Below are 22,691 nucleotides of genomic sequence, written 5' to 3' on the forward strand. Positions count from 1 at the left end.
GTTGGTGCTTTCTTTTTTACCCTTGGCCTGACAGATTTGAAAATCCCCTTACAGACTTTCGCGCAGGAATAATCAACTTACCATAGCCTATATGTGTTAAGGGATGGAAACAGCTGAAGTTAGCTGTCTGGGAAAATGTGCTTTCAAGAGTGAGACTTTAGGCAACGAGACAACTGGCATGAAGTCAGCGCATTGAACACAAGCATAAGATTTTAAGGACAGGATTTTCTGAGAAATTGCCAAAGTCAACGACAGTACAATCTATATGTGTGGATGTGTGCTATATATGGTGTATGAATTATCAAAAACCCTTGCTTGATCTATACCATTAACCATTTTCCACTACTCTGTGGAGACACCTTCGGCAGTAATAGCAGTGGAGCCAGAAAAAAAAAAATGAGAGAGAGGGGAGGGGGACCTCTTTTTTTTTTTTTTTTTTTTTTAGCAAATGGGCAGCGGACTAACGACCAGTAATCATCACACTGTGACGGACAGCGGCCATAGGACAGCAGATGACTGAAGAGGCAACACGAGGAAGCGGGACGAAGGACGTGACGCCACGTAATAGTCTCCCCGAGCGCGGCGACCGGATGAACTCAGATTGCGGACGCGCAATTTCTCTTTTTTTGACCGTCCAGATTATGGAGAGATGAATAATTAAGCGTTTATCATGCTAGCTTGGAAGATATTCCATCACGAGCCCATCATGTGTCAACAGAACGCTTCCAGTCAGAGGCGGATAGCGAAAAACGAGGCATTCAGTCCCATTGCAATAAAACAGGGAATGTTGTCCCGATCGAGCATCATAATGTGACCAACCAGTTCAAAACGCACAAAGAGTCGCAGAGTGTAGGATTATCTGTAATGGACCAAAATGTACTAAATGGGTCGACCCACTCAATGCTTTAAAGTTTGTCTCAGCTGGGAGAGTAGTATTTTCTCTACATATACTGTCAAATCCCGGCGGTTCAATGCAAAACCAAAGTCAAAAGCAGTTTTCTAGACCTCGTTTTTTTTTTTCCGAACAGGACACAGCACTCACTGGGTAATCATCATTGGCACATTCTACACGGCTGAGTGACCCTTGTCTTTAAAATCTCTTTTATCCCTTTTTAATGAAACTAGATCTCCTTACTCCCTCTCTCATTTCAATATCTTTTTGAATGAGTTAGGATGGTAAACTTTAACAAGTTATATATGATTTTAAAGCTTAGAGCTGACCTCCTTTAACTGTTTAAACTGTTTCGAAAACTTAAAATGTTTTTGGCCTAGTTTTCAGGGCAGTCACATTATTTTTATTACAAGGAGAAGTTTCTTCAAGTGCAGTAAGTTATCTTTACGTCTGCATGTTTGTTCATACTTTTTAATCTTTTAGCTAAAACTAGTCTACAAGTACAAGACGTAACGAATGATGGAATTGCAAAAGTTCATGTGCAGAAAGGCTGATATAAAAGTGCAACTTAATAAGATGTTGGTGTACATGGTGTAGGCGTTTACAAACAGGGTAAAATAAGTCAAATGTATTTGTAAAGGAATGATCATAAGCGGACTAAAAGTTGAAAAACTTTGATAATGTTTAAGATTATCTTGTTTCACAAAATAGTGGCATAAGTCATTACCAACATGATCAAATACCAGATTTAAATGAGGATACGCATGCAACTTACAAGTATCTAATGATCTGTGTATAGTACGTCTCCTTTCTTGTCTTTGAATTCTTACGAATGAGTTGTGTGCATCTCATCAGATCATATCAATCTTTGACAAATAACGATGTCTTTTGGGAAAAAGGGACCGCACATGCTGAAAAAAAGACGGAGCACATGACTTTCATACTATTTCTATTTTAAAAGCAATATGGGAGATATCAAATGATTATAGAATTACATCTCCTAATTTGCACAGAATGCGGAACCGAACATGTAAAAATTTCTTGGCTTTCCTACGTAAGATCTCATATGATATTCTCACCCATCTATCTTTTCATCTGATTTTACCTGATGGGAAAAGATCAACTTAAACCATGGTGCGGAGTACACTCTATGAATAACTGATTGATTGACTGACAATGAGCTGTGATAACCTTCAGCAACGAGTTACCTTTAGTAAATGCTAGAAGCGAATGACAACCATGAATTTATTTGCCGGTCCGTATTTTTGGAACTGACGTCAGTTTTCTCATTTTATCATTAAACGCTGACTTGAGTATAATGATTAGCATCAGAATTGAAAATGCTATGCATGTATCTGATATTGAAGTGGTGCCGACTCTGACCTTTGTATATTGAAATATGCCGTTTGTCTTTAAACAGCCAAAACAGTATAAAAAAGGCGTGTACTAGTAATGGTGTGATGTGTTAGTTAACGTCATTTTGACACCAGCAAGAATCACTTTCCATTCATGTCAGCACACTCTATTAACCAAACCTACGTCACCTCCATGACTTCCCATGACGTCATAATGTAAATGAATGGCCATGACCTTTTAAAACCCCGCCTGCGATTAACGAATGCTCACCTTTATGTTGTATATGCATAACTTTTTCATCATTGCTCATCTCGCATACACGATTACATTTGACTTCACACAGTCTTTAAACAGTGTATTTCCCAATAGAAGTCCATTACAGGGAGTGTGATGACCCATCCTTTTTCTATTCCAGTCGCCGCCCCTTAATCACATCTATACTCCGTGGTGCATAAATAAATGAGGCCCTGTACACTATAAAACTTTATTCACTATGCATGTTTCGTCATCCCTCTTCTGATGCGTTTTAAACGTTATTTTAATAATATCTGACCTCGCACGGTATTCCAGCGCTATTTTTTCCAAGCAAAATGCAATTGCACTATCATGGATTATTCTCCTTCTCTTGCAAGTCACTGCCCCCTACCCTAATCACCTTGTCTGTGACGATGAAGTGCTATAACCTTTGAAACTCTACTTACCGTTTAAAAACGAATGTTCACTGTTATTATACTGCCATTACTCCTTCACCCCCGCTCCGCAATTTAATATACATTAGACTTACCGCCTTGCCACATTATATCCTCCACACTATCGCGGACCACTTTCCATTTCAGTCACTGTCCCAAACCATAATCGTTTGTGTTACTGAATATCATAAAATGGGTTCAAGAATGTGGCCAATTGGAAGCGCTGAAATGAGTCACGTGTGCTTGTATTAATTTCTCACTAACATGCACGGCCGACGTCACAATGTTTGCACTAGCAGTGCGCACTCAATCAGTTGTTACAAGTGCGTCGCGCGCTACTATACGCGCTGTTGATCCTGTACACAACTTCTAGTTCGGGCTGCCGGCCGGCCTTTCTTGTGTGCATAACATGTGTGGCGTACGTATACTCTTATACGTACAGTATATGTGCGGGATTTCTGAGTGCGACGTGCGTAAATGTTTGGGACGAACATCTTCGCACATCTTGACTCTTGAGCGAGTGCTACATGTAGCTGACTGGTATTGACCCACAAAGGTACGTGAAAAATGCTGTTAGTTTTCGACCCATTTTATAAAACAAATGATGCACAGGATTATTTCGTGGCGTTAGTGGAGATGCAGCTCACTCTCGGGTATTTACAATGCAGTGCATGTTTCACAATATTGTAAATACCCTCCAGTGCGCTGCATCTCCACTAACGCACTCTATCCTGTGCATCATTTGTATACTCATCCACTACTACCATTACCCTATCAACATTTGATCAGTTTGCTTTGACAATATACTTCTGACTTCGCACCGCCAACTCTCATTATTCATGGAAACTGGTCATGACGTACATCATAATAGCTTCATGTGACTTCGCCAGCTAAGGATGCTGTCCGCCAATCAAATGGAGTTTGATTTCTCCGTCACTGGAATTCGTTATTGGGGGTTGATCGTCAAAGCACTGCCGTCAAAAATGGTAGATAATGATCACGTGACAATTACACCTGATATTCTGGGAGACGTCATATCACGTTCCTTGAAAGTTTCATCAATTACGGCAATGACGTCAACTACGTAAAATTCATGATAATGGGCGACGACCCCTAAGATTAGAAATCACTTACAAACGGATATAATGCATGGGTACTTGGGGAAATAAGGGTAGGGTACGCCGGGTGTCAGATTGTATTTCGATGTGAATTAACCAAACCGCCGAGGGGGGACTTGGACAGAAAAAGGAACTGAGGTAAGTGCGGATATCAAAAGCATGTCATGCTCGGTGCTGATTAGCCCAGTTACGCTGGGTTATGATAGTCAAAGGTAATCGGGCAACGTGACAATCTCCAAGATGCCCTGGACGCCACTATAACATACCATGAGGATACACTGCTCCGCACAGACTGTTATACAACTGCACGTCTTATGCAACATGACTTCAGATACAGTCACGGCTGATGGAGATTGGTTTTCATCACTTCAAATCCATAACTATTCATCGCACGTGCCATAAATTGATATCACGCAAAGGATGTCTTTCGGTATTAAACCCTGCCTACTTTTAAGCCGCCAAAAGCAGAGGACCTCAGAAATCTAATTTTTGTCGCCGATGCAGCGATGCGGAACCACTCGTCTCTTGCCGGGCCGTTTTTATTGGCGCCAGGAGAGTATTGAGGGGGTACTGACTTGAATCTTGTAACTTCCATCGTGGCTGACAAACTTACAGACCTTCTTATACCATACAGCACTCTCTGAAGTCTGAAGTAAAGTTTCCATATTAAGTGGCGTCTTATAGAGTCAGTAAACATAACTTTCAATGATTTTAGACTTTTTCAAGTTTTCAAGAACCTAGCTGTCAAAAGGACGTACAGTTAGCCTCACTTCTTCCAAAGGATGTGGAAAAAAGAATGACAAAGTAAGTGGAAGATCGGCATAGAAGCTTAGATATGGTTATGGGTGGGGCAAGAATTAAGCACTCCAACAAATGTCGATTTAGAACACCAGACACCAAAAAAGACACAGATTTTTATTTTTTATTTTTTTGTTTTTACGTCAGCGACTTACTTCTTCAAGTAACGAGGTAAAGTTATCAGCAGCACCTTGAGAAAATGGGGACAAACGACAACGTTATTAACAGGGGTATATTTTTTTAAGTTCATGACACTCTAATGAGTACTATGTATCACCTGTTCTGGTATAATGCAATAATCATTTTTTGTAATTACATTTTCACATTTGTCATGGCTAGCGATCCCCTGTTTTTGCATTGATTGTTGTATGGTATTCTGATATTCAAAATTAGTCAGTCTATACTAGGGGTTCCATGACATTTGCTCTTGCGACAATTGCTTTCATGAAATATCTGCACGCTAAGCAAAACATAAATTCTACCCATGAACATAACCCTAACCCTAATCCTAACATCAAACTAAACCGAAAACCCTATATCACAACCCTAATCCTAACCCTAACCCTAAGTCCTTGGTGAAAATAAGACTGCAGCAATTGTCGCAGAGCCAATCTCGTGTCACCATACGAAGATGAACTAAACCCTATTTCAATTTCAATGCATTTGTATGCATTGTTCATACTTTCATGCTTCATGTAACCTTGTGCTATGTTTTTGTGACCAATGACTCAACTGACAAATCCCCACTGGCTGCTGTCAGTGACCAGGAATAAATAAACAAGGAAAAGTAGAAATTACGCGGTGCGTAATATATGTCCCCGCCGGAAGTAGCATTTAGTAGCAAAATGTACAATATAGGTAAAAAGATCAAGGTCAAAGGTCAAAGAAGTCAAAGGTCAAAATTCTATGTAGAAGTTTTGAAGCCCTCACCTAGTGCCATCACATAAAGCAAACGGAATCGAAATCGGGTTAGAAATGGCGAAGGAGTAGCATTTTGTAGCCAATGTACAATATAGGTCAAAAATCAAGGTCAAAGGTCAAAGAAGTCAAAGGACAAAATTCTGTGTAGAAGTTTTGAAGCCCTCACCTAGTGCCATCACATAAAGCAAACGGAATCGAAATCGGGTTAGAAATGGCGAAGGAGTAGCATTTAATAGCAAAATGTACAATACAGGTCAAAAATCAAGGTCAGAGGTCAAAGAAGTCAAAGGTCAAAATTCTGTGTAGAAGTTTTGAAGCCCTCACCAAGTGCCATCACTTAAAGCAAACGGAATTGAAATCGGGTTACAAATGGCGAAGGAGTAGCATTTTGTAGCAAAATGTACAATTTAGGTCAAAAATCAAGGTCAAAGGTCAAAGAAGTCAAAGGTCAAAATTCTGTGTAGAAGTTTTGAAGCCCTCACCTAGTGCCATCATATAAAGCAAACGGAATCGAAATCGGGTTAGAAATGGCGAAGGAGTAGCATTTTGTAGCCAATGTACAATATAGGCAAAAAATCAAGGTCAAAGGTCAAAGAAGTCAAAGGTCAAAATTCTGTGTAGAAGTTTTGAAGCCCTCACCTAGTGCCATCATATAAAGCAAACGGAATCAAAATCGGGTTAGAAATGGCGAAGGAGTAGCATTTTGAAGCAAAATGTACAATATAGGTCAAAGGTCAAGGTCAAAGGTCACAACTGAAATTCTTTATAGAAGTTTCAAAGCTCCCATGTAGTGCTATCATATAAAGCAAACAGAATCAAAATCGGGTTAGAAATGGCGAAGGAGTAGCATTTTCAACATTTTGATCACACACGGACGCACGGACGGACGCACGGACGGACGCACGGACGGACACACGGACACACGGACACACACACGTACGGAGCCCGTTTCATAGTCCCCTGCTCGAACTCGTTCGGCGGGGACAAATAGATGTATAAAATACCACGAATACAACTAACAGAGGAGTTCTACATGTCACTTAAACTGACTAGATCTGATTCGTTTCATTCTCGAAAGTTGGCAAATATTATGGCATATTTCATTTCAAAGAGTATACAAGAGATGACATTCTAAATAAATTTCGCCTGCGAATACTGAAGCAGCATAACCTGAATGCAAAGATGCAGTGATTATTAGGAGAACTTCGGCTTATATTTTTGGGAAGTATGAGTTCGAGCAATTTATGCTGCTGAAATCGATTCGAAAAACGACTGAATACCTAAATATAAAGAAGACCACAAGTCCAAATTTGGCCACCATCTTTGAAGACCCCACATGAAGTAATGCAAACATGGATAATCATTCAAATGACTATTTTACATTTCAAAAATGTTGTAAAACATAGCATACCTATACAAAAAAAAACTTAGACGTCCTTACGTGTACGTACGAATGAGTGTGAAAGCCTCTCCCACCTCCCTGCACACACACACACACACACACACACACACACGCACGCACACACACTTAACACGGACACGCACGTATTGCAAACATTTCCTACATTTCCAAGACGGTAAGAGCAAAGCAACATGTGGCGTCTCAGCAGAGATTTCGAGTGGATGGAAATATCTGATCAAAACTCCATCAATTGCTTATATCCAATCAAGGGGATATTTTCTAATTGGTCCCCAGAAGCCTGCCCTCTTTCGCATACTTGCTTTAAAACGTTTCAAATCGCATCTACATCCGACTTGACATTTCTGCTGATGACATGGTCAGACAGGATAGGGGGTGGGGAGATTGGGGAGGGAGGAGGGGGTAGACACAAAGAGAAACGCCATGAGGAGTATTCACTTTTCTCCCAACCGCGCAATCTATAAATATATCAATCATACGCGGGCTGTGATTGCATTTTTACGAATCTGAATGTCACCAACATGTTTGATGGACTATTGTCGGAAATATTCGCTGTTGCTGTTTTTCTTTTATGGTATCCATTAATATATACGGTATAGTCGGTCTATTCCATATATCATAAATCAATACTTAAGAGATTAGTGTGCTCACGAGATGAAGATATCCCGAATCGCTCTACTGTCATTGCGCCGATGGCGGTTTATCGAAAACGACTCTCCGACATCAGTAAACCCTTTCAGGATAGTAGTGGTATATATACCTGTACAGTGAAAATCTCAAGTTCCGTTCTTAATGTCGGTGGATGGATGAAAAAATATTTCCGCAAGCTGTCTTTGGTTGTTGTTGTTGTTTTTTTTTTTCTCTTGTCATCTTCTTATGGCAGAGGCGCTAAAAGGGATGGTATAGTTCTGGTTTAGATGTGGATTCAAGTTGTAACTTTTTGCGAGATAATTAGAAACCATTTATATGAAATATTAAAAAGCATAATAGTCCTAAGACAAATTCAAATGACGTGATGAAAATTGCTTTTGAAATGGATAAGATATCCAAGAACAAAGAGGTCCTAATAAAAGGTTGAATCACATTCTATTAGGACCACTTTGTTTCACTTTGTTTTTGGATATTTCAGTCATTCCAAAACCGATTTTATCACATAAACTTTAAATCCCTCTTAGAAATGTATGCTCTCGAATATTTCATACGAGATTTCCAATTATCTCACAAAAAGATAAAATCTAAATCCAATCTGAACCAAAATACGTTCCTTTCAATGTGGGGAAAAACACCATATGTAAAACCAAAATCAGAACAAAAATTATACACATTATGGTTACTAAACATGTACAATATCATGTCATTACTTTGCAAGTAGAAATCACAAAATTGGCAGGTTATCCACACTAGGTAGTTTCAATAATGAATATTTTCCATTTCCGTATACTTAACCCAGAACACAGGCTTAGTTTGAAGCAGCTGTAAACAGAACTTTGATCAAGCTAGCAAACAGAGAATGAAAAACAGAGATGATAAATGGAGGGAAGAAAATTGAGAAGGATTTAGGTTTGAGAGAATAAAATATAAAAGAAGGAAATGAAGTGGGAAATGAGAATGAGTGTGTGATTGGTAGGAAAAGAGAAACTGAGATATAATACTGTAGTACGGCTAGAGAGAATGATATATAGAGAGAACGTAAATATACCAAAAAAAAAAAAGAGAGAGATGAATATGTGAAAAGATGCGAGAGAGAGAGAGAGGAAGAAGAGAAATGTTGAATGGGATAAAGAGGACGAAAAAGATGGAGGGATGATTTGATGAGAGAGTGCGAGTAAAAGAGAGATAGATAGATAGATAGATAGAAAGAGATAGATAGATAAATAGAGAAAAATAGATAGATAGATATAGATAGATAGAAAGAAATAGATAGATAAATAGAGAGATGCCAATAGCACACCACTCAATTCGAGACTCCTTGTCGTATGTCTCTTAGAAGCCATTATGTAGCCACTTCAGCGCACCCTTTTAACTACCATGGATCTTGACACGCATACTAAATTCCTCTGGGAATCAAAACATTGTCAACCACTTCATCTTGTTGTTTTATTTTCCTTTCTACCATCGACCTTTCACACAGGGACACTAAAAACACACATCACGTGTACATAGTCATCCCAACAAACACACGCACACACGCTTACGCACACACACTTACGCACACACACATACACACAACAGACACTGTATCATAAATTGCGAATTAAAAAAAGAAATAGAAAAGCCCATATAAAGAAAATTAGTCATAAAGCCAGCCTATATTGACTTCTGAGATACACAAGCACGTTGACTTGAGAAAGTCACATAATTAAATTAATACCTTTACAACATGATTGTTTTCTGTGAAAAAAACAACAACCCAAGATCCAGCTAAATGTCGTGTTCATATCCGAGAAAAATATCTTACACTTTAAAATATCTTACACTTTAGAATATCTACGCTGTTATCATGGTTCACAAAGTTTTAGCTCCTCTGCTGGAGCACAGAGTAAGCAGTTAGTTCAACAAGGTTTAAAGCTATTAATCACAGTTGCTGCGCACCAACATTTTGACCATAATACACACGAAACGTTTACTTTATCATGACGATAATGAAACTACTAAAGCTCTCAGGATAAAATGTTCTCTACCAATCGTTGACGGCTCAATAAAAATAGGTCCTTTATCCAAACAAAAAACAACAACAACAACAACCCCAAAACAAACAAACAAACAAACAAACAAAACTTTTTTTAAAACGGATCGACTGACGAATTGTCCGCTGACTCAACAGACACAATCTAACCCACCTTAGCATAACATAGTCAGGGGTGGATCCAGGAATTCCGAAAGGGGGTGGGGGGCAAAAATATTTCTGTTGCCACTTCTGGGTTTCATCGGCTGATACGAAAAAAACAAAACAAAATAAAACAAAAACAAAAAACAAAAACCTTCCGCGCGCAATTTTTCCGTTTCTCGTGCCACTTCACAATTTTCTGCTCCCACTACAATTTGCTGACAAAGATGGTATCTTCAAAAACTGAAAGGGGCGCCAGCGCCTCCTTTCAATATTTTTTTCCTTTTTATTTCTTTTGTTTTAACAAAAAATGGGGCACCCCCTCTGGATCTGCTGATGAGAGTTGTATATGATAATCAACACTGACTTTCTTCATAGAAGAGGTCTTAACTATAGTTCTCTGTGAGAGTTTGATATATCCATACTACATTTTGCACTCGAGTGGCCACGTTGTCTATTGCAATCGGTTTGTACCAATGCGCAAAAGATGCGAACGCCGTATGAATAGCGATATCGATTTTGTAAAGTAAACATGACAAATAACGATTATCTATGTGTGAAATGTAAACCCAGTAAAAAAAAAAAAAGCGATATCGATTTTGTTAAAGCACTACGATTACGCTATTGGGGTGACGCAATAAAACAAAATCCAAATTTGTGACGGATAAATACAGACAAGAAAATGTGAACTGTTTACCTGACGCTTTAGTCATACAAGCAAATTAATCGAGATAATGGTCGACATCTTGTGAGCAATATTTTCGCAGATTTAAAATTAAAGAATGATGCAGGAATCATGTCGGCATTAATTGGAACTTCGCTGCGTAATAGTGGTTTTGTCTGAATCTACGTGTTTTAACATGGTTTGTGTTTATGTGTAATCTGTCAGATGAGTGGTGTTTAAAAATGAATTCAAAAATAATATTACGCGAATCGTTCGACACAAGATCCCATCATACCACAGGTTTACAGTTTTTTGCTCAAGATGGCGCTTCAAGAAAAATACATTTAGGCCCCCATACATGAAAAGGGGGAAGAAAATAAGGAACAAACTCACAAGCCAGCACATACCTGGTATGAAACACAACTCTCCTGAATATAATAGAATGCACTGATGTAATCTTCATTGTGAGATGAATAGATAAGTTTTCAGTTTGCATTTGGATTTGGATTTCAATTTGGATTTGAATTTCACTTTAGATTTGCAGTTATTTGGCAGTGGGCATGCAGAGAGTTATACTACTTTCTACTGGCCACGCAAAAAAAAAAAAACAAAGAAAAAGGAAGATAATATAAAGATGGACTTCTTGCTACATTGGAATTGCCTCGCTGGGAAGATATGTCATTCTTATTGAATGTATATTCAAATGTGATTGCATTTCTCCTCAAATGCATTTATGTGGCCACATCGCCTAGCCCGCTGTTTGTGGGAACTCTATGTTCGTCATAGGTGAACTTTATGCCAACTGCAGTATTGAGGGGAAGTGGGTCCGTAAAACTTGATGTCAATTTTGGGGGCTTGTCCGGTAATAGAGATCAGGAAGGAGGGGAACGAACATTGAAGGACAGCGAATGATCAAACATGAAACACGCGACAGTCTACTCCCAATTACACCCTGTCTTGCAGAATCACACACGCACGCGCGCACGCACACGCACACACATAACTCACAAACACACACAAACACACACACAACAGGCGAGTCGACAATAAGTTTCAGCGATCAAAAATGATAGGGGCTTACCTGTTGTTTGCTGCTCTGTAACGTTCATGAAACATGTCCGTCTGGTGATACCCGCGTGATTGGATATTCACTTTAAATTCTTGAAAATTTCTCTCTCAGAAAAAGGCGCAGTTCAGCTGCGAAATCCTGTAGAAATACATAACAACAGAACACACACGAAAATGAACAGTATCAACGTCACGGGAGTATATTGCCGGAAAGGCATTGAAGCAAAAGATATGAAATGAAGCAAAAATATCGATTCCAGCGAAGATAAAGCCTCCCAGCGAGCAACGAATATCATCTGTACACATTCAACTTCATCATATTATCTCCCTTCGGTTGATTGCGTTGAAAACCCCTAACGGTACCTTAAATGACGCAACGGTGGCTGAAAAGGAGAGATACCCTACAGAGAGCGTGCCTAGATGTACGCTGGCTTAAAGCGAAACATCATGCCGTGTTCAACTTACCAAACTCAGAAACCCTGCTGGAAAGAACACAGTGTCCCCCAGTGTGAAACACAATGTGAACAAGGTATGACATCTCTTCACACTGTTAAATTTGAGCGTTTTAACATTGTGAACACACTATGAATTACAGTTCACAGTGTCAATCATCAATTCACAGTGTGAAACACAACATTACTATGTGACCTCTCTGTGAAAAATCACGCCACAGTGTGAATCATCCTCACACTGTGTTGAATTCGAGCGTTTTCACACAGTCGACTATGTGAACACACTGTGAACACACTGTGGGACATTGAGTTCTTTCCAGCAGGGTTAAGAGAGGACATAGACGCGCAAGGAGGACAATTCTAAGTCTTCCACATTTTCGAAGTCATTAGCCATAATGACAAAGATAATGACATTATAATCAAGTCATTATTTCATGATAGTCACACTGACCAGCACTCCAATCTGTATTGATTTCCTCATCTTTTAGGCATTACAGGTGAAATAATTTAACATTGACAACAATACCAAGGGAAAAGGATGACTTATATCTTCCAATAGAGACAAAGTAGACTGGTTATGAGATGATGACACTATCACCTCATACAAATATATTGCAAGTGGGATCGTAGCGAGTACCACATTTTCGCAAGCTTTGTCAAGTGTAGCTCAGGCACACTAGGTAGAGGGACATTTCAAAATCTTTACAGTGATTCGGTTGATCGGGTAACGATAATCAAGTCCACATCAAATACGTGAAGGACACTACGAAAAAAAAAACCACAATAGATGACGCCTAAATTTCCGACAAAAGTAATGTTATATAATCTCTCCGCATATCTCAAGATGATTTTTTTTTTTCACTCATTCATGCATTATAATAATCTTATCAATATTTTTTAACTTTACTAGCTTTTGCTAGATGTGTCGAATCTCTTTTCTTTCTTTCTTTGTAAGTGAGGCGATCACTACTTTTTAGGTGAAACTTCACGGCCGGAGAAGTGGGTGATTGAATGTGAAAAGTGAGCTATGCATCCTCAAACAAACAAGTGCTTGGTCGCTTCAACCTGTTTACAAAAAATGGCGCTTTCGTTTTATATTTCATCTTTTCTTTCTTCCGCCGCCCCCGATCTCCAATAAGTTTTAGGTTATTCCGTCATATTCTCGTGCGAATGCACTATTTGTGGGCGAATTCCTCTGAAATACAAAAATACAGAGACACATTCTTCACTTCCATTCTTTCTTATTGCCAGCTACGTCGGCTAGATGAAATTAGTAACGCAATATACTACAAAGTGATAACGCAAACACATGGGAATAGGGTTAAAATAGATTGAGTTTGGACTTCACGATGCATTCTATCATCCCTTTTCTCTCTGTCCATATATTCACATGATTTGTCATGAGTACGTACTTTATGTTCTTTTAATTTTCCATATCTCTCAATTTTCTCATGCGTAAACACCACTCTATACTCCCTTGCGGCGCTGATAAAAAAAAAAAGTACAAAAGTTTACTTGGAATAAAAAAGAATGAAAACCAGAAGAAGAATAATGATAATGACAATGACAAACACTCAATCCATTTCAAATTGTCCCCCACGTCTTACGGCCCGAGGCGCCTCCAAGCTAAAAGTATCACCCTCTCACAAAAAAATGCCGCCACACGCGCCCTCAAACTCTTCTCTTCCATTTAGCCAGGAAGGAGTTATACTCCTAATAACATCAACTGCCGTAACCATGGTGACTGGAGGGTGAGGTGATGGATTTCTTTTCTCTTCATAAGTCTTTACAAAGAAAAAAGAAAGTTTGGCAGTTGATTCCTATTTTCTATTCCTACTTTGACATAGGGGAAACCCATGATCACGTCGCAATACCGAACAACCTTATCATTCATTTGTTGACCGAGTATGATACGGGGGTGGAGGGCGGAAGCGAAAAAAAAGGCTTACTCTAAAAATGCTAAAAAAATAAAGTCACACTGATTGTTCTAAAGTGCATACCCATCAAAGTAATGTGAAATATTCATCGTTTCACTAAGCAGTAAAATAACACTGCAAATTGCTTCATGTATATCATGCGCTAGACGCACCAACTCATCTCCGTTGCTGTTGAGGTGAGTCGGTAAACGATTGATCAAGGCTTAATGATATCGATTCAGTGTTCTCCCTGGAATTGGGGCAGGGTCTGTGTCATATAGTCTCGACGGCATCACCCTACGTTGTGGCACAGCTATGTATTCCCCCCCCCCCCTCTCTCTCTCTCTCTGTATGCTTAATGTATGCTTCTTTCAACATACCTAGTTGTTTCATTTAAAGAATTTTTCTATGGATTTCACTGATCGTCAACTACTTTGAATGCCGTGGTAATTAGTGCCCTGAAATAAATTTTGAATTGACTTCAATTGAATGGAATTGAATTGAATTAAATTAAATTGAATTTGATTTAATTGAAATAAATTCTAAAGAAGCTTCCCTCACCTCACATTGCTCCATTGGCTTGCACAAAAAAAAAATGTATCTATAATAAAACAAACATGCTTTTCGTGATGATTTTCTTAGTGTCAACTTACGTCCTTTCACCTCTTAAATACGGTCATCAGGATTTAATCATTACAATGGATACATTTTTATTCCATTTTGAACAGTAAAATTGCATGTTTACTCATAGATGATTAATGGAAATTAAACACTCCATTTTCAAAGAGTAGGCAAGGAAGAGCATTCAGAAGTAAAGTGGGCAAATACTTCTATATTCCGATGCTCATTGTAATAATCTATAAACGGTACATGTTATCACTTTCACAGTATTTATGACGACTCTTCTTTCAATTTATACGTTTTTTAATATTTCCTGAATTATCTTTTTTTTTTGTTTCAAATTTGTGCATCATCATGATCATTTAAAGGTTTAAATGAACAGAGTCATATTTACAAAGCTTTACATGAGATGAGAAAAACACTGGAAACACAACTTTTCTTCCGTATATAACCGCTTCCATAAACAGTCGGAAAAAAGGAGAAATATATAGCTACCGATGATCGTGGCATTTGGAGCCCATGCTAATATCAATTCTGCATGGGATACAAAAAAAAAGCTCTCCAAAGTCTAGGAGATTCACATTATAATGCGCCCGTCCGACCACGCACTCAATAATAATCTAAGACATTTATCATATGCACTGTGGAAATGGAGCGTGAAAAGAAAGCCGTTTCCCTCGCTTCTGACTGAAACTGTTGATCCATCCCTGTTTTTGTTTCAGTTTTGTTTTGTTTTTCTTCTTCTGGCTTGTAGATAAATCGACAGGTTGAAAACATCATCGAACAAAGAGGGATAAAAAAGACGTAAAATACATGAATACTGACTTCGAAGAATACTAAAACGGGAACATATTTGTATAATGGCATACAGAATATGATTCGCCTCTCATAACCACGTCCAGTCGAACCTACGTACGTTCATTAAAAATCAATCACATGAGATATTCCTCACTTATTGCCGAAAATGATGACACGCTATCTATTCATTTTTCAGTTTGGCTGGTAAAGTATGATAGTTTATTTTCATGCAAATGGTTTTATTGTTCCTATTATCTACTGCCTTCAAGTTCTGTCTTTGGATTTTTTTTTTCTTTTTTTTTTTTTGCCGTTTGTCTTTCTCTTATAGAGAGAGAGAGAGAGAGAGAGAAAGAGATTAAATGACCATTTAGGAAATCGTCAATTTCGAGATTCCACTCTAAAATACTGGCAACCAACGTATATGAGTGCATCTTTTGAGATTGACAGAGATTGACAAAATGTACGCAGGGCGCAAATAAGAATTTTGCATTTTAACTGAATGTGATACTGAATGGCACATAATATATTTCCATATACATAAATCATTATAGCAAAATGTTATTGCAATTAACGAGTTTAGTACGAATAACCAGACACACAGTCATTCCTTTAAGAGAAGATAACTTTACACATTTCTATCCTTTTAGAAACCAAAATTCATTCTAAACATTTCGACGGTCGGTCGGTGTTTTTCGACGGTCCGTCGGTGTTATTGACGGCCACGGAGGCTGGCGCAATTAAGTGTCACAGTGAGTGCGTCTAGAGTAGATATGAATGCTCTTATTTGGAAGTTGAACTACTAAAGACCTGTTGATGCCCGAATGGGGTGTACACGTATCTCTTTCGATCTACGAACGAGGTCGAGCGGCAAGAGGTTATGTAATATATAATACTTAAAACATTATATATTACGTGTGATATATTATATATTACATACTATACACTATATATCATATACTAGTTAACTATATACTATTTCATGTTTCGTATTCTCTATTTAGATTTTACATATATATATATATATATATATATATATATATATATATCTTCTCGCACTGAATAGATAATGAAGGAGCTACACAGGTTGTGTACAAGGTCGGGATCGCGCTCTCTCTCTCTCTCTCTCTCTATATATATATATATATATATATATATATATATTATAACATTGTATATAATACGTAAATATAAAATCTAAAACATGAAATATGATATAAAATATCATTATGACAAATAAGCAAGCTTTCCTCAGAGAGAAAAGGAAAATATATCAGCTTTGTAGGATTACTCGTAGAACTAAAAGAGCATGCCAGATTCTCGGTAACAAAATCAACTGCGCATCATTCTTTGAGATTGGCAAGGTAAACGAGCCGTCTACGCACAGAGGGAGAGTGATGTGACCTAATGCGCCGACATCCCACGGAATGCCTCACATTTCTGTTATCTATTGACTGGCAATCAATAAAATATTGTCTGTGGAGCCGATTCTCCAGGTAGCAACGATATTCTTCGGGGTTCTATACCAGCTGCCGCTCGTATGGCAGACAATGGGCTCCAGAGCCAAAAAGCAAGCAAACAAACAAACAAACAAAAAACAGGAGGTAACTCATGAGACGCATCGTTCTCATACCGCTGATCAAGACAGTTATCCCCCAGAGGGAAAGCAAATACATCAATTGTTCTTCTCTCTCCCGTTCTCTGTCTGTCTGTCTGTACGTATGTATATATGTATGTATGTCTATCTCTCTCACTCTATCTATCTTTTTCCACACTCATCTCCATCGCTTGAACGCAAAAGCCACACGTTGTAACAGTAGCATCAAATACAACCGCAGCCCTGTATCATAATATCAAACCACAACTGGCGATTTTAAACTCTTCTCTTTCCTTGTCTGGTGGTAAATTGAGGTAGTCTTTGTATCCCCGCTTTATTTCCCCCCCCCCCCTGTCAATATGACTTTGAAAGTTCCACGTGCCTGTAGATGCTCCTATATACAAAGGCGAACAACTTGGAAAATGAAGTTGCACTTTACGCCGCATTTAGTGATAATCTGAAACAGGTATTATGAAAACGAATACGGAATATCGTCAATATGAAACTTGCTAAACGTGAAACCGGGGCTGGATTAAAGAGAGAGCGAAAGAGAAGAAGAAGAAGAAGAAGAAGAAGAAGAAGAAGAAGAATATAAATGTGACTAAAACCACAAACAAATAAAGATATCGAATATTTCTTTGACTTACTCTCTTCATTTGAAGTTAAGGCATAATCACTCATCTCCGCCAAAAGCAGGTGAATTTCGAACCTCTCGTGTAATTACTAAAATCAAGATATCCAGCGGTGTAGCAGCCAAATACTAGTATCCGAGTGTGGTAAATGTACATTCCTTAACAGAGACTATATTCGTAATAGTATAAGTATCACTCATGTGTCTCACATCCAATGATACCTCGCGAAATCACGTTGGCAACGACTTCTTGGGACCCACTGGTATCTCGCACATTATTGTCCATAGCTGTGACCGAACGCATCTGTCACTTACACAACAGGTTCATAAAAACTAAAGATGAGGCATAATTTGAAAAAAAAAAGAAAGGACGCGATTAAGAATCCTCCACTGGAGAAAAATTTACCTCTGCAGCTAATTCTGAACTTTTCCTTCCTCTTGCTTGACGTTTTATTTCTCTTTAATTCCACGAGGAGGCAATAGCTCAAGAAGGCAATTGAAGGAGACAGTACATTTCCTTTTCAGCATCAGAGCGGATTTAGTCTCTAGCGATCTACCGAGAGATCTCGGGCAACTGGACATCAACAGTCATACTCGTCAAAAGTAGATCTCTAATATTTGTTTGTTTGTTTCTGCGGGGTTTTGTTTTTAAATTTTACTGACTTCAACCAAAGTTAAAAAAGAGGTTTCACTTCTTAATTCGTGCCGCGAACATCAGTTGGTGTCTTGCGGAGAAGTGGGGCGCAACTTCGCATCACCTGTGCAAGCGATTAATGGAACATTGCATGGGCAGGAACAGTAGTTATTCCAATGGAGTGAAGAGCTGAACTGTGGTTTTGTGTTCCATTACTAGAGCTGATAAAAACACGACGCGTGTATTCATTAACCGCACAACACACACGCACACGACGCGCCAAACGCATTTTGTACGGACGCAGGTACTGGTGCGGCGCCTGCTTTCACAATCCTTCCGTAGGTAAATGGGCCGGTAAGAACGATCTTCAGTAGTACAGCGGAGATATATCTTGTATGAGGGCGTTGGAGTAGGAGAAGGGACAGCATGTAGCGAGAAAAACACAACGCCGGCCACGCCCCTTTTCGATGGCAACCAGCGAAAAGGCAGGGTTTGGTGCTACTTTCGAGCCAATGGCGTGGACTTGCAGAATTACGGGCAGAGAGGCAAATGTGTGTATGTGTGTACGCTCATGTGTGTGCGGGCAAGGGTGTGTGTGTGTGTGTGTGTGTGTGCGTGCGTGCGTGCAAGTGTGTGTAGCCGTGTGAGTTTCTGAATGTATCTGTGCTTAGTTGCGTTAATATCTTGGTGTGTAGATTTAACTTGTTGATTGGACGGATCTCCTCAATAAAAGCAAACATTTGATGACTTGAAGACTTGTTCCTATTTAATGTGACGCATGCACTTTATTATGATCAAAGTTTGTTTGGTATTTTTTTAAACGCATCGCAGAACAATATCACCAAATATTCAGATTATTCACAAAAAATGAGTGCTGTTGTGTATTTGCATAGGAATGGGGATGCACTGTTTGTACTATAAGTGTGTACGGAAACAGTCACTTTTGTAGTCATTGTTTTCATTATTATCATGATTTGTCTGAAATAATCAAAAAAGAATCGAATATCGCAACGTATAGTTAGCAAACCACAATGCCTTTTTCCTCAAATACTCAATGTCGCGATAATCTTATTTTATATGTATCTTGATAAAATACTAACAAGTTTGTTTGCTGAGAAAAATAGAAATACATCGTATTGGTACCATGATACTAAACATGGTAATTGACGCTACAAATGGATTATAATTAATTGACTGAAAATATAACCTGAATCTTTGACTCCATACTCATCACAATTATGAAATTATTCAATGACAGTGGCATGCTATGTTGTTTATCACGCTTGATTACGTGCACATTTCTTGAATTTTGACCTTGATTTTTCACTTTTCTTTACATTTTTTCTGTTTTGTTTTTTTACAAGTCTCGTCATCACAAACACGTCTGGAGACATTTTAAGCCAATACCAAGCATAACCTTTCCACCGATCCCGAATTGCAGTTTTTCGCCTGTCTGTGAATAATGTGTAAGTGTGTGTGTGTGTGTGTGTGTGTGTGTGTGTGTGTGTGCTGCCATCGCGCATATCAGAACAAATCTTGATTGACGGGCGCCCGTGAAATTCGAGCTTGCGTCACTCTGGAAACACGAAAAAACATGACCGTGTCCTTGTTATAATGTAGCGGCTGGTAGTAACTACTAGTATGCTAAACAGGCGCGAAGACTGACTGTCTACAGAAGTATACTGTCCGCCAAATGTCCATATCCGTAGAAAACTTTCAGAGAGCTTTTCCAAACGTTTCTCTCTCTCTCTCTCTCTCTCTCTCTCTCTCTCTTCGATTCAGTTATCAATTTGTCAACTGATTTTATTTGTGTTTTATGTGTCGATTTCAAAATGATATAGAAGTCCTAATGTCTGATTGCTAGGTTTATTTCGTTGCCAGATATTAACATTTTGAGCTTTGTGAGATGGAAATCTAATATCGAATCTATGCGTATCTACAATCGTTCCTAACAGCTTCTGACGTTTGGAACGTATTCAGTTTCTGTTTATTTCCACAAAAATTCACATAGTCAGCGATTACGCGTACATGTGGAAACATGTGCACGTATCAATTACAAAATTGCACCAGGCATTAAATGCACTGAAATGCTGTCGGAAACCTAAATAAAGCACAGTCTGTTGTTCATGAAAACAGCTCACAGGCTAGCTACTAGATGACATTCTGGGTCGTCATCTTGTCCAATTTGAAAATGCAAAGTAAAACTCGACATGAATACGTTCACTGTGGAAGAAGTTCACTGCTCTGTTCTTTTTCAAACAAACTCAATGTTTTGCGGGCACCGGGGCTCTGCTGAAAATAGACCCACTTTGATGCTGATACTAAACCAAAGACCTCGTTCTCCAAAAAGGGTGCAGATGAACACAACATGCGAAAAGGAATGCCACAAACGAATACGATAAAACGCCTAATGGGCATTTGAAAATGATTTCCGAACCATTCAAAATAAAATTAGGCTCTAGACGGTATCAATCATCACGTGGCTTCGTTTGATGCCAAGGGACCATTCGTTTCTAATAAATCAACTTAATTTGCCTGAGCCAGCGTCTACATGTCTAATGGAAATGAAAGTGCTAGGGAGAATTGTAATTCCTCTACTATAGGTACTCGTCCTTTGCAAAGCCCATGCAGACAATATGGAAGAGCAGCGTAATAATACAAATCATATAAATATTATATATCGATTTCAAATGTTCCTCTATTTTTCATGCCAACAAAGTGAGCCTTCCTCATTAGGCAAAGTGCGGCCGAGTATATTCGATCGGTGAAATTCCTTGCACCCGATCAATACCACTCGTGATGCATATAGCACAGGTATAAACGAAACGTAATTATCCTATCCACTTTGCACAAAGCAACAATTTCTGTTCCTTTTATGACAGCCTCAGTCAACTATTTTCATATCTCTCTCGTCCTGGAATTACATTAAATCCTCACTGATTGTTCGCATTACTTTCCCTTCTTTCCTGACTTTCTACTTTATATTCATATTCCCAGTACTATTATAAAGACAAGCTACCAAATACTCCCAACAAATTTACCAAGCGCGTGCGCGCGCGTGAACACACGCACACACACACACACACACACACACACGCAATTATATTTCGCACAAAAACCCTTTAGGAAATGAGCTGCTCTAGCAAATGTCTGACACAATGGAAAGAAGCTTCGAAGCATTCGAATCCGTATTGTATTGTTGTTAGACATGGCATGCTCTAACACGCGTCTGAGGACGCCAGGTTTCGAGTAAAAGATTGCTATCTAGCTAAAAGACATCTAAATCAAGTCTAGACGGCACACCAACACACTGACAGGAGCGGATCCAGGATTTCCGTAAAGGAGGGGGGGGGGGGGCGCAAAGCAGGTTATATTTCTGGTGCCACTTCCGGGTTTAATCAGCTGACAAACAAACAAACAAACAAACAAATAGGTATTTTCATCCGGAGTTTCGGCTGACAAGCAAAAAGAAATGGGCATGATTATTATTTTATTTTTTTATTTCTTTTCTTTAAAAAAGGGGGGGGGGCGCACCTGGGTCTGCCACTGCACCGACGGCAATATTCATGACAGACTAATTTCGCTCATTTGCTTTGAATTTCTACTGATGTAGGACGGTTCAATAACTGTGAGAGCATGTAGGTCCATGGTAAGATGCAGCAATTCAGCATCGAATTGCATTTAATATAAAAACACCAAACAAACAGACAAAAGCAAATCCAGGCTGCAAGTGACATATCCTACGCTTACCCCCTATGCTCCGGCACATATCCAAGCCTAATACTGTACCTACTTTCATGACACTGCATTATGCTGATAGGCATCAATCTTAGTGCATGAGATATGCATAAGGCTGCTCCGATATGTTAACAATGATAATTGATCGACCACATCTGCCTTGTACCTTCAGCACACAATAGCTCACACAAGGTAGAGTTCGTATAATATAGTTTACATACAATTGGAAAATGGCTTACGGATTTATAGACTCGGGAATTTTTAGTGAAACTGGCCGGTAATCTTTGGAAAGTCGTAGATGAATCTGCTTTATTACAATATCAGGCACACACATGCAGCAATATACAGTACAATGTATGGTCGCTCGCGAAAATATTATCAATTGTTCCTGCATGCATATCAGTGGCAAAACCGTGGTCTCTAGACCTGTGTATGTATTTTGAAGCATCCAAATCCCTAAAATCAACATGTTGCGACTCCTTCTGATGGAACACCAGAACATCCTTCTGACTGCGTCAGAAATACGACTATCATCATCACAACCCTATATTTCC

The 22,691-nt window shown here is 38.9% G+C and overlaps 1 protein-coding gene across 1 annotated transcript in view; it reads right to left on the minus strand.

Annotated features, from left to right (window-relative positions):
* The window catches only part of LOC140240088 (uncharacterized), a 359,151-nt gene that overhangs the window by 215,499 nt on the left and 120,961 nt on the right, over positions 1-22,691 (minus strand). The window lies entirely within an intron of this gene.

The sequence above is a fragment of the Diadema setosum genome, chromosome 16 (assembly GCF_964275005.1).
Source record: "Diadema setosum chromosome 16, eeDiaSeto1, whole genome shotgun sequence".
NCBI classification, from domain to species: Eukaryota; Metazoa; Echinodermata; class Echinoidea; order Diadematoida; family Diadematidae; genus Diadema; species Diadema setosum.